Source organism: Octodon degus, unplaced genomic scaffold (genome assembly GCF_000260255.1).
Source record: "Octodon degus isolate 3935 unplaced genomic scaffold, OctDeg1.0 scaffold00059, whole genome shotgun sequence".
NCBI lineage: Eukaryota > Metazoa > Chordata > Mammalia > Rodentia > Octodontidae > Octodon > Octodon degus.
Genome location: NW_004524635.1, coordinates 7698827 through 7711047, shown reverse-complemented (window position 1 = coordinate 7711047; position 12221 = coordinate 7698827). Strand labels below are relative to the sequence as shown.

Here is a 12221-nt window from a genome sequence, read left to right as displayed (position 1 = left end):
GGTGCAGCTGGGCTGGTCGCAGTGCGCCGAAGGTTGAGGGGTCAGAGTGAGAACTAAGGGAAGGGTGGGACCCCGACCCAGACCAGCCCTTGACTGTACCAGCTACAATGAGAACAATCTGAAGATTGGCCTGAAGGAGGGAATCGTCCCTCCAGCGCGGTGAGTGGGGCAGGAGCTGTGTTCCTCTGTGCCAGCCTGCTGCTGGAAGCAGGGTCTCTGGGGAGATACCCACAGGTCCTTGTGGCGCACCTGCGAGGCCTCGGGAGCTAGCTTCACTCATGAGGCAGGGACAGATTTCAGGCTGTGTCTCTTAGGTAAGTGAATGTTGAGACACTCTTCTAAGAAGATGGGGCTGAACTGAATGGACAGATGGGAGGAAAAAGTGCCCTTAGCAGTGTTTTCCATGTTGCTTCCAGTTCGATAAAGGAATTATTCTGATTAAGCCTCTGGAAGCTCATTCTTACTCTCTTTTGTGAGCATCACTTTTCTGCCTTTCCTTGGCATGGTGCTACTCTGGCTTTCCCCATGCCCTCCTGCTCTATCTGGATGAGTTCACTCTTTCCACGACCCCACCTCCAGCCTCCACTGCTCCCTTAAGAATCAGATCCCAAGACCCCACTGCCTGTTAACTCCACACAAGTACAAGACCAAATGCCATTTTTCCTCACCCCGACCAGGCTGCTGCTGCCCATGGGGTCCTAATCTTGGGCACCACCATCTGTCTAAAACCATATGCTAGGCAACCTCCGCGACACCACCTCTTCCTCTGCATCTCCATCGTTATCAAGGCTAGCCTGTCTTAATGAATGTGGAATAGACTCCCATGCTACTGTCTCCATTCTTACTATCTATCAAATTCCACTATTGCCTTAGTTAAATTTAATGTGTATCCAGCTTCCCTGATTTTAGCCTTGCACTATCCAACCCATTTCTCTCAGCACTCTTGAACCCTATTTCAAAATTTAAAAGGAGTTAGGAGATAGCTCTGTGTGAAGGCCCTGGATTCAATCTCCAGTACCAGAGGGGAAAAAAAATGTAAATGTGTTTCCTTTCCCTAGAATGTTGCAACTATCATCCATACCCTAATTCAAGCATCAATTAAGCCTTCCAAAGTTCCATCTTGGCTGTTTCCAGAGCATGCTGCATTGGATTCTGTGTCACATGGTTTGACCTATTGTCTGCACTACCTGCAATGGACATTTTCTTTTCTTTTCTGAATACACTGCCCATGATCATATTATCTGTGTTTTCCTGTTACTCTGCTTCTTCCTTAGACCCTTTCTGTGAAGGCAGGTACTATGTTTATCTTACCATTATTGTATTACCAGTATCTGGCTGAATATCAGGCAGAGAGCAAGTCTAATGAATTCTTGTTAAATGGCCTTCTGGTCAATGAAGCGTTAGTTTGTAAAAGATGGACACTGAATTTACAGGTTTTATTGCAGTTTCAAGATCTTTGGTAGTTGGAAATTATTTCAAGTCAGTCTATTTTATGCCTTAGTAGTTTTGATTATAGTTATTTGTCTAAAAGATTATAGTCTTTTTTGTTATAGTTATTTCTATATGGTGTCATAGTTACTTTCTCATACAACAACCAGGGCTCACAACTACAAAAAGGAAAGGTTTATTTGAGCTCACTGTTTGTTGAGGTTTCAGTCCATAGCTGGTTCCAGTGCAGGGCAGCATGGCACAAGGCTAAGCAGAGGTGGCTTGCTCATTGCACGGCAGCAAAGCAGAGTGAGAGAAGTCAAGGGAGGAGGGAAGGAAACTGATCCATTGGTAAGTATCCCTTCCCCAGGATCCAGTCATCTTCCCCAAGCCCCTGTGTCCTAGAAAGCTTTCCTGATTGAGTCAAAACATTCAATGCTCTTATGAGTATTGGAGGCTTTGGCAGGACATCTAGAAATAAGCCATAACATATGGCATGATTTAGGATTATTGGAAAGGGTGACAGCACGATATGGTCTGCAAGAAATAGACTGGACTCAAACCCTCATACAAGAGTTTGAGTCCTGAGTCTAACAGTTCAGCTTCCTAACCAGCTTTTAAAATCTGTACAATGGACTGATAACACCTGTCTCATAGAATTGTCTTAAAGATAAAATGTTCTACTTTATACCAGGTACATAGTACTTTATACATATGTATCAATTTTCACATTTATTTTATTTTATTTATTTTTTTGGAACCAGGGATTGAACTCAGGCCTGTGCGCTTGCCAGGCAAGCACTTATTCCACTGAGCCTTCTCCCCAGCCCTCAATTTTCACATTTAAACACATCCCTGATAGTTTGAACCACTGGTGGTACATGATGACTATGCCATTGGCTTGTACCACTCCATGGGACTGTCTCCTGCTGCTCAATGGGCCAGTCATTCATGTACCACCAGATATTCAGGGCTGCCCAGAAGCATGATATAGGAATTACAGCATATTAAAATTAAAATCACTGAATGTTTGAGTTGTGAAATTTCCATGCTCACTTACTAAAAAGTAAAATAAATTTATGACTCAACCAAGAGCAGTTTCTGTAACACCATTTGGTCATACTGGTTAGTCATGAACTTTTGTGTATGGTAACAGCTCTGATACAGCTAACACTCATTCAGTGAGTGTGTGTGAACCATGTGTTGGGTCCAGACTTCATGCCAGATGAAGGTGGGTCTAAAAAAAGTGCAGCCTACAGTATTTAGGAAGTTAAAGAAGGACTTGGAACTGTCCATGCCAAAGCCAGTTATACTTTGAGTTTGAAGTTAGAGTTGAGCATGTGGATAGGCAGAGAGGACCTCAAAGTACATTTAGACATCAGTATTTACTGAGAGTCTGAGCATTCAACAGTACGCAAGACAAAGGGACAGTTCTCTTCTAGCTGTTGTCAGATACAGTGGAGCTGAGTCTAGAAGACTCAGACTCTCCAACCAGACCATCTAGATTCATATCCAAGCTCCCACACCACTCAGTGTGGGGCTTCTGACAAGTTGCTGAACCTTTTGGCCCCAGAAGTCCTGCCTTGTAAAGGGGTGTTTGTAAGCCTTTCATGAATTCACACAGCAAGTTCTGTGGCATAGTGGTAGGTATATAGCAAGTATTGTGTATTAGCTACTTATATTATATTCTAGGTGAGAAAGATAAGAAAGCAGAATGAGGGAACAGTGTTTCAGGCTAGGGTGGACTTGGGAAGAAGTCATGTTTGGGGGAGATTTGATGTTCTAGTAGAAAGTAAATTTTACATATACTCACATAACTGACATGAATCAAGGTTAGGAAAAAATAGAACATAAGCACTGAGTAGGATGCATTGTTTCTTATTTGGTAAAAGGATTTCCCCTCGTTTTTATGAGTCTTCCCCTCATCTAAAATCTTGAACAGGCATAATGAAAATCCTGAATTTAAGGGCTTATGAAACCTTATATTGGGATCTTTATAATGGACATGAATCCTAGCTTCAAAGTCAGCAGGTCAGAGTGACAAAAATGACAACTTCCTGGCTCATGTCTAGCAAGAAGACAGTAAAGCCTCTGCTGCAAGAATTGAAACCTAGAGGCAGAGCAGACAGACACAGCAACTGTCACATTGACTTTGGGCAGCCAGGGAAAAGCTATGTAGAATTTACAGTTCTTTACCAAAGATAAAGGATTGTTGATTGATTTGAAGGAAGTATGTAAAAGGTATATTTGCTTATTAAAGAGTGTAATACTTATTTAGAAACTTCAGTCAGACCAACAGAGTGCTGGATGAATGCCACTAGTAGCAAGGAGGTGGTACAACATTAAGTTAATAGGGAACACTCTGCTACCTGTCAGCCATGTAACCCAACAAGTGACAATGTCTCTGTGCCATATTTCCCTCGATGGAGACAATAATGCTGTCTACCTTAGAATTTGTTAAGCCTTGCTATAATATGTAGGAGGCACTTAGCATAGTGGGGGCGCAGAGTGGCACCGTGTAAATATTTGCTCTTAGTATTTATGAGGTTGGGGCCAAGTTACTTAGATTTTTAGTACCTCTGTTTCTTCGTCTGTAAATTGGAGTTAGAGTATTACCTACCACAGAGGGAGGTTTTGAGGACAAAGTAAATACACCAAAGTGTTGACAGGTGATTGCCCTATTATCTTTTCAAGACTGAAAACTTCTTAACATTGATGTAATTTTATATCAAATACTTGTCGTCCATTAGTCAAAGTGCGTACAAACCAATGATTCAAAAGAAGCACCAAGTCCTCAAACTGAAGTAGTAGCATTACGATTTTGTCCCAAGACCACACTGCCATCGGAATATTACTTCTAATTTTTGTTGAATGAGGAAACTAATGATCAGAGAGATCCAGAGATCCAGGTCACTCAGGCGACAGATGAATCCAGGACTTCTCTGCCTCCATGCCTCCTTTTGACTGTATCCCAAGCATCTGGCCAGAAGGGTTCACACCACCTGCCTTGTAGCTTCACATTAATGGAGACTAAGTTGTTCACATAGCCATGTACACATGTGTGCTACTCTTGAGCTAATCTGAATACATTCTTTTGCTTTAGGAAGTTTTATTGTCCCGTTCAAGACACACGAATCAGTCCATGTTTTATATGACATAATCTTCTTTGTGACTTCCTTGTATATATAGAGTTCTTTTCTCAAACCAACATGCTATAATCACTGTATATGGGTCCTATGGGACAAAGTTATAATTTCTTGCTTCTTTTTATAGTCTTTATCCTCCATATCTGAATAATGATATTCCAGTTGTATTTAGACCTTCCCAGTCACATTTTACTGGCGATTTGTTCATTAATTAATACATTGAGTAATTTTTAATTGAATATACCTTTGTGAATTCAGTGCTATATGCAGGAGATGCACAAAGTGGCTCTCTTCCCTATGCCTGCCTAGTTTACAGTAAACTGAAGAAGATAATTTATTGCGTTACTGCCTCAATCTTCAAGAGCTACAGGCCAATGCTTGGTGGCCCTCTGATACTATTGAAGAGGTCTGCTCAAAGAATAGATGCTCAAGTTGACCAGAAAGATGACCCTTCCAGCCTTTTGGTACTAATCCAGCCCAAGGGGCCCAGAGTCAAGGCCCTGTAACATCCAGGAAAAGCAGCTCTGGAGCCAGAATTTAGGACCAAGTCTTTAGAAACGGCCAGAAGGCAGGAACCAGGTGCACCAATACCTTGGAAAAATTGCTTTTACCTTAAAAGAAATGGGAAGCCAATAAAGGCTTAACTGGTCACTTATACCATAAAAAGCAAGGGTTTGTTCTGTGTTTAGGAGAGGGAGAAACTGGAAGTTGGGGGAGTAGTTAAGCAAATAATTGTGAATGTCGCAGTAAGTGATGGTGTAGGTTTGGGTTTTACATGTGTAAGTCGAGAGAAGGGAACAGGCAAGAAAGTAGAAAACAGTCAAAATTTAGTGCATGAATGTGGGGGTAGAGAAGAGGGAGGTGTTTTTTTTCTGAGGTCCATGCTAAAAGGCTGTGTTTTACTTACAATTTTTATTTGACAGGGCAGTATCATTTTCCTTGCCTAATACAGTGTCTCTGGTCTTCCTGCTGCTTAGTGTGGTTCATTTAATTCTGTAAACATTTTAATATGACTCAGATTCTCCTTTGTCCAATGGAAGGAGCCAAAGGTTAGTGGAATATGATAGTTTAATAGAATTGATTCAATGGAGATTTCTAAATTTCAAAGAATGTTTCCAAACTCCTTCACAAATAAGGAGCTGCTCCATAGTTGGCTGCCGTGTGGAGGACTGCCAGTGTTCATTTTCCTAATGGTGACTTCCCTGCAGATTCCGAGCTCCAGCTCAACTCCTTTATTCATGACCTTCCTAAACCACTCTAAGGCTTTCCCCTCCATCCCTGCATTCACTTCTCTGGAATATCCTCTAACCTTCCCACTCAGCATTTTGGCTCTGCCTTTTCAAGTCCTTAGTTCATGCAGCTCTTCTGTAGCTCTTTCTTTCCTTTACATTTATTCAATTTATAATCTCATTTGGAAATTAATTTTCCTACCCTGACATTTTGTTTTTATTTAACCCCTTGTACTAGTCTGAACCATAAAGAATGTTTTCTTAAAAGTATAATTAGACTGCAGTACATTGAACTCCATAGAGACAGCACCAGGGAAAATGAGAGCTGGACAGGCACTGAGCAACTCTGTACCTCACTGAGGAAAACAAGTAAACATGGTCAAAGGAGATCTCAAGAAGCCAAGAGGCAAGATGTCATCATGTGCATTCTTTGTACGGACTTGCTGAGAGGAACACAAAAAGAAGCACCCAGATGCTTCCGTTAACTTCTCAGAGTTTTCTAGTAAGTGCTCAGAGAGGTGGAAGACCATGTCTGCTAAAGAAAAAGGAAAATTTGAAGCTGTGGCAAAAGTGGACAAGGCTCATTATGAAAGAGAAATGAAAACCTACATTCCTTCTAAAGGAGAAACAAAAACAAAGTTCAAATTTCCAATGTACCCAAGAGGCCTCATTCAGCCTTCTTATTGTTCTGTTCTGAGTATCACCCAAAATCAAAGGAGAACATCTTGGCCTCTTCATTGGCGATGTCGCAAAGGAACTTAGAGAAATGTGAAGTAATAGTGCAGCAGATGACAAGCAGCCATACGAGAAGGCTGCTGAGCTGAAGGAGAAGTAGGAAGAGGACATCGCTGCCTACCGGGCTAAAGGAAAACCTGATGCAGCAAAAAAGGGCGTCATCAAGGCTGAAAAACGCAAGAAAAAGAAGGAAGAGGACTATGAGGATGAAAAGTAGGAAGAAGATGAGAATGAGGAGGATGAAGAAGAGGATGATGATGAATAAGTTGGTTCTAGAAGTTTTTTTTTCTTGTCTATAAAGCATTTAACCCCCCCTGTACATAACTCACTCCTTTTGAAGAAAAAGAAATTGAAATGTAAAAAAAAGCATAATTAGCAGTTTCATTGTTATCCAACATATTTATGATTTTACACACATGAAGTTTGTGTGGGCAGCTTTTTCTTGAATGCTCAGTGGTGTTTTGTACAGTCAAAGTAGTGAATCCAAAAATGCACTTTAAGTGAAATGTTATCAGATACAATTTAATTCTATATTATGACTTAGAGAATAGTACCACTTCTTGTACAGATACCAAACATTAGCATTATCTATGTGTTTGTTCAATACTCTTTTTCACCCGCAGAATTCTAGGGGCTTGGGATGAATATATACTTACTTTATGACTTCTTATAATAATAACCATTTTTGAAGACATTTTTACTATGTATGTATTTATTTATTATTATTATCATCATCATCATCATCATCATCATCATCATCATCATCATCATCATCATTATTTTACTATGTCTTATCCAGTGCTGTATCCTTGGTGCCTGGCATGATACACAGTGCTAGGGACATCAACACAAATTTCTTGGAGGATTGAATGAATATTATTGTCACTTTTCTTCATGAAAGCGAGGAATAGAAATGTACTATTCTTCTTGGAGTCTTATTTCTTATGAGAAATAAGAAACTGATGTGTTGCTTTACTTTCACTGGTTAATATAAACTCTTCATGTCGTCTAGACTTTTTCTTCCCTTTGTAGTGTTATTCCTTAGCGGCCAGGCCTTGGGTTAATTTATTATAACACAGGCACACGGTCATCTGTGTCATGCATAGCCTTGAATCAGGAGCTTCACAAGGCACAGAAAAGACCCTCCAAGTACCATTATTTAATGACAGTTGAGAGCACCCATAGCGTCTCCGTGCAGATATCCTTCTCTATAATAGAGTATTGTTTGAATGGAAATCCTTAAAATAAGACTATAGTGGTATCTGTTTTCCCATATGTAGTTAATGTTGAAGCACCATGTCTAGAAAACTTGATTTAGCATTAGCCAGGCAAATGAAAGCAAACACTTAAAGGAGTCCCTGTTATTACAGCAAAATAATCAGTAACTGTTTGGAAGAATGAGTGGGAAAAGGTCTAATTACTAGTAGATATTTTTTTTTCTTTTATCCCAACTGCTTGTTTAAATATAAATAGAAAGTTCCCTAAAGTATAAACTTCTTGCCCAAGCAATGGGTCAAGTCTCATGACTCAGGAGCGGTTCCATGATCATATCTACCTTGAGTTAGCCATGCATTCCTGCCATGGGTTCTGCGCCATGACTTTGTTTCCCACTGTATAAACATATTAAAATATACCACCTACATATTTCACATGAATGAACCAGGGTAAAGGAATGGATAGTTGTAATCACCCCCAGGGGCCAGGAGAGGAAGTTATGCAAACCCCAGTTGTTATTGTATCGCCTTTGCCCTTGACTAAGGGCCAGTGTCAACACGTTCTCATTTCTCGTCACCTTACAGTTTACCACTGACACTTTGAGCCTGAAGGGCACCGCTCCTCCCCTAAGAGTGCTCCAGGCTCTGCTCCTCCCCTAAGAGTGCTGTGTGGGCCTAGATGCTTTCTGCCTCTCTGGGCCTTCCTTCCTCATCATTTGGTAAATGAAAGAGACTGAATGATGGCTTGCAAGTGATGTTCTACAGCTCTTGTTCTCCAGTGCAAGTGGGTTTTTGTTTGTTTATTTTGTTTTTGTTTTTTTTTCATATTTTGCTTCATTTTAAATGTGATTTTGAATCTCCTTTGGGAGAATATGCCTTTCTCCTTGCGTTTGACCAAAGCTGCCCCATTCTGTCAACTACACCTGTTTTATCCATTTTATTCTGTTCCTGAGCCTAGAAGGTGTTAGACTTGACACAGCACACTTCCTAAAGTTCTTCTTGTAATAAGCATTGCTCTGCTAAGTGTGCATGTATTCTTAAGAAAAACAAATAGAATATAAATGACAGTTTAGAAGACCATACTGTTTTTATTTAATTAATTAATTTATTTATTTATTTTTTGCAGTACTAGGTTTTCAACCCAGGAAATACTGAGCTGTAGCCCAAGCCCATCCTAAATGGAGACAAAAATCTCACTGAGTAGTCCAGGCCAGCCTTGAAATTGTAATCCTCCTGTCTCCACCTGCCTAGTTGTGGAATTGTAACTGTGTGATGCCACATCTAGCCATATTCTGTTCTTTGAGTTGTAGTAGATGTGTCAGTCATGTTTTTCACAGGATTTCCTTAACTTTTTATTCACTTTCAAAATGCTTGTGTGTTTCACCTTCCAGTCTTTTGATCAGTTTGACTTACTACATCTGTTGCAGGATATATAGGCGGTAAAACACAAGTAATTTGAAAACGCCAAGCACCACATATGAAGTGCAATCAAAATATATGGTGAATGTTTCACATCTAAAAATCGATTACAATAAAAGACACATTGGCATTAATATACCTCAAAACACTCCCCCTTAAGGGCCAGCCTGATAGCGGACTAAAGCGCTTGTTTAGGCAGAGCGCAGCAGCCAGGGTTCGATCCCCAGTGTGTCGTGCTGGACTGCCCCTGGGGCACGCTGTGATGGTGATTGAGACTGGGCGTGGTGTCACGTTTGTAATCCCAGCACTTGGGAGGCTGAAAACAGGAGGATCACTACGCGTCCGATCTATGTAGTGAGCCCCTGTAGATCCTGCCCTAAATATAGAAACAAACAAACAAACAAACAAAAAAATGCTCGCCCTTGCTTTGAACACACTAACCCACCATTCTGAATACTTTTTGAAGCAGTTCTGTAAGTCTCCTATGACCAAAAATATGGCACGATTAGAAACATGATGAATGCTGCTGCAAATCGCTGTCCTGCAGAAAGCCTTGAAAAAGCCTTGTTCTCTTTCCTCACCCGCCTGCTGCAGTGGGGCTGGCGCTGTGTCGCTTCCGATGCTTCTCCCAAATCAACATGACCATGAAAGATGAACACTGAGGATTGACTCAGGACGTCCAGGCAGTCACGAAAGTGCAGCTAAAGATGATTATGAAAGGACTTCCAGAATGGCTTCACACAGTGGCAAGAATGATGAGAAAATGTGATGGAAGCAACAGGAAGTATCTAGAGGAGGATTAAATGGCCCTGTGTCTTTTCAATATTTATTTCATACAGGGTCTCACTGTGCAGTTGAGACACGTAGGGATCCTCCTGTCTCTGTCTCCCTGGCGCTGTGATTACAGGTGTGCACCACCACACCTGTTTGGGGGACTTCCACCCTGCGCTCGGAGTTCCAGGGCTGGCATGGCATGCAGTAACGGGTATCGAATTTGGGTTGTTGTGCTTGCCAGGGAGGCGCTAAGACTGTGGAGCTATTTCCCCAGCCCAGCCCAGCCCAGCACTGTTGTTTATTTTTATTTTTTAAAAATGTATTTGGTTGTTACAAGGTCTTACTATGCAGCTCAGCCTCATAGTGATCCTCCTGTTTTTCAGGCTCCCCAGCACTGGGATTACAGGTGTGCACCACTACACTCCTTATGGCCAGCTCTGCCTGCCCTGGGCGCAGGGCTGGCATGGCATGCGGTACCAGAATGGAACTGTGGTCGCTGGGGTTGCCTAAGCAGGCACTTTAGTCTGCTGAGCTATCTCGCTGGCCCCAGTACTGTGTCTTAATGTGATGAATTTAAAAAAAAATTGGCCAGACATGGTGGTACATACCTGAAGTCCCAGCACTTGGGAGGCTGAGATAGAAGGATTGCCATGAGTTGAAGACTAGCCTGGGCTACATAGTGAGTTCAAGGCCAGGCTGAACTACAAAGTGAGACCCTGACTCAAAATATAAAATTAAATTAAAATTAGAAAGCACTAAACCAGGCAGGTGTGGTGGTGCATGCCTGTAATCCTTGGGAGGATTTGGTCTTTGGGAGGCCCTTGGGAGGCCGAAACAGGACGATCCACACAAATTCCAGGCCAGCCTTGGATACATAGTGAGTTCAAGTGTAGCTTGGTCTACAGAGTGAGTTGCTTTCTCAAGAAACAAACAGACACTCCCTCCACCCTCAAATTTAACATTCACCGTAGTTTTCAGCCACATTGCATATATGTTGCATCAAGTGCAGATATTCTTTTCTTTTCTTTTTTTTTTTTATGCTCCTGAAACCCCTTCCAGTGTGTTCCTCTTTATTCATTTTCAGAGTACAAACTTAAACTTAGGTTGAATTAACCAAACCCACCTCTGGCAAGTATACTCAACATGCTGTAAAAAGTATAACATTCAATTTATTATTTCCTTCTCAAGAGAGTTTTCTCTAGTCCATTAAGCCCCAGCTCCCCTTGCATGGGCTTTGGTGGAGGTCGTGGGGCAGCACCAGCAGGTCTAAATCGGGGTGGAGGAGTTCGGTCCTTACGGGCTTCACGAGATCGATTTCTGACCACTTTGCTGTGAATGGCACAACTCACACAGTAATGCAGCTTCACATACAGCTTGGGAAGCACATAGCCATCAAAGACACTCACTTCGGAAATGTCCCTGATGGAGGCGTCCTCCACTATGTTCCGAATGACAAACTTCTTAATGGCCTTATCCTTGGGTACACACCGGGCGCAGTTCGTGCAGCAAATAGGCTGCACATGACCACGTCCCTTTTTGGCACGACCGTTGTTCCTCCTTTTTTTCGTCATCTTGGAAAGGAGGACCTGAAAGAACAAGTGCAGATATTCTTTATAAAAAGGAACCTTTTCCTCTTTTCTAAATACTTTAATTAGATAAATTGTTCAAGTGATCAATACATTTTAAGTGCTTATTTTGAAAGTATTTTAGACGTACGTACGGGGAACTGCAAAAGTTATTTATTGCAGAGGGTGCTGTAGGCCCTTCCCTCAGCTGCCTCTGTTAGCATGTTACATCTCCCAACACAATCATCAACATTAAGAAGTTGGCCATCACCCAGGGTATTTATCATGTTTGTTTCAGTTTTGGCTGTCCTATATGAATTTTATCTTATTTTACCAATGTTCAGAGAAGCACTCTTTTTAGAGTGAAGGAATTGGGAGGGCGGTTTTTATTTTGCACTGTCAGTTATGGAAACGAAAGAACTACATTTTTCTCGTGTGCTTGAGCAGAGCCAGAGCTGCAACTTGTCAATATGAAGATTATCCACACACAGTTCATCAAGAAAAGCAGAGACTCTGCTATAAAATATATATGTAAGGTCCTGCTTTACCTTGGTCTTAACCATCCACTAGAAAAGTATGAAGACGAAATATAGGAAGTAAAGCCATGTTGTTATATTGAGCTGTGGGGGACTCAGGTCAATAATTTCTGACATTGCCAGTTAAACAGAAGACCCAATGCTATTATGGGCTACTGGACTCTTTAGAATATTT

The 12221-nt window shown here is 41.5% G+C and overlaps 1 protein-coding gene across 3 annotated transcripts in view; it reads left to right on the top strand.

The window, feature by feature from the left end:
• Nek10 (NIMA related kinase 10) overlaps positions 1 to 12221 on the top strand; it is a 314976-nt gene continuing 302755 nt past the window's right edge. For 2 of the 3 annotated variants that reach the window (XM_004634199.3, XM_023718528.1), the window contains exon 1: positions 1 to 159. The gene's annotated coding sequence lies outside the window, so the exon portion shown is untranslated. The other variant, XM_023718527.1, reaches the window with a different exon arrangement.